Below are 1,768 nucleotides of genomic sequence, written 5' to 3' on the forward strand. Positions count from 1 at the left end.
CGCAACTCGCCGTCGTCGTGCTCTCCTGTCTCGCCACTTCTGTCACATAGCACTCATAGATGACGCCTACACACACGCGTCGATGCGTGGCTCGCTGCCTCTTTCTGTTCTTGTTGCTGGGTGTGGCGCGGCTCCTCGATCATCGCGTGCGCTGACCTGCGCACCGCGCACGGTGCGTGTGGTTGGGTACGCACGATCTTCTCGTATGCCCCCCCTCCCCTCGGGAGGCTCTCTAGCTGCCCGCGCAGTTCCTTTCTCCTTTGCTCTCTCCCTCTTTTTCGTGCTCGCTCTCTCCTCTTCACATCCTTGCGTATCCTTCGCCTCTTCCCCCTGCCTCTCCCCCCCCCCCCCCCCCCTCCCCCCTCCCTTCCCCCCTCGTACCACTCCCCCCCCCCCCCCGCCCGCCCGCCTTGCTCTGGGTGTTCCTCCTCTCCTTATATTTTTTTTTCCGTACCCGATGCACCCCCCCCCCCCCCCCCCAGCGCTCCCGCCCCCCCCGTCCCCCCCCCCCCCTCCTGCTTCCCCCCCAGGCCCCCCCCCCCCCCCAACCCCCAAGGGGGGGGGGGGGGGGGGGGCGGGGCGGTTCGGAAAGTCGACCCTCATAACCCTCAGAATTGCGGCGGCGTCGCCCTGGTTCTGGCCACTGATGGCGCTGGAACCTTGACGTCATGTACGGAGAATGCGTTCAAAACCAAAAGACGGGACGGCGGCGCTATGTAGTACGGCTAATGAGTCGCACTCCGTTTTCGAGCTGGCGCATTCTCGAGCAGCGAAACGAGAGAAAAAAACAGAGAAAAAGGACTCTTGACCGATGCGACAACTGCGATGCCCATGCGGAACAGAGGAGCGTCTATGGACGGACCCTGTAAACAACCGTGGATCATCCACCTCTGCGCAGCACCAGATCAGCTTATGGCTTAACCTGGAGGCAGAGAACGGGGGGACGGGGCAGAGCAATGCGAGCGGGCGGGATTTGCTGCTAACAAGACTCCCGACTCCCAAGCTCAGGATCAATGAGGGTTCGGGTGCAGTCAGGTGTGCGCTGGGTCTTGGGGAACGTACCTCCCTACCAACTTGCTACAGTACCTACCTTCGGAGAGGGCGGACATTTTTCAGTGACGGGACCCACGCCCCGGTGTGGACGGTGACGGTTTGGGAGAATGATAACCGTCTGCAGTGTGGGTGGATCAATGCAGAGCAGGCAGAGGGAAGGAAAGGGTAGTGTTGCGGTCGGGGCTCAGGTACCAGATTGGGGACCCACCGGGACTGTGGCTGTCCTTCCTGCTTTCCTCTCCTCTCCTCTCCTCGTTGCTTGCTGAGCAGAGCGCGCTGACGCAGTGCGTTGAAAGTCAGGGAGCTGCAGCCCACTTCGTGCGTCCTGGCCCTGCCTTGCGAAGTACCATGTAGCGCTGCTGGCTCTGCGCCGGGTGGACCCTTGGACCCGTACATGCCCAGTGTCCCATAATTTATCTCGGCGCTAGTCCGTCTCCATCCCAGCGTCCCTGGCCCCTGTGGACACCCAAGGCAGGTAGGTCGAATCCACACACACCCGCCCGCACACCCTCTGCTACTGCGCACACCCTGGCGCCTCGTCGCCGCTCGCCGCTCAGGTTCTCTGTGCTCTGCGCTTTCCCATGCCATGGGCTTTCATGCACCAGCTCCATTTCCCATCCTCTTGTCCTCCCTCATCTTCAGACCACACCCCCCTCCTTCCCTCCTCCACACGCTTGTCGCGCCCCCCGTACCATAACTTGTTATATACTCGGAA

The sequence above is a fragment of the Verticillium dahliae genome, genomic scaffold (assembly GCF_000150675.1).
Source record: "Verticillium dahliae VdLs.17 supercont1.22 genomic scaffold, whole genome shotgun sequence".
Taxonomy (NCBI): Eukaryota; Fungi; Ascomycota; class Sordariomycetes; order Glomerellales; family Plectosphaerellaceae; genus Verticillium; species Verticillium dahliae.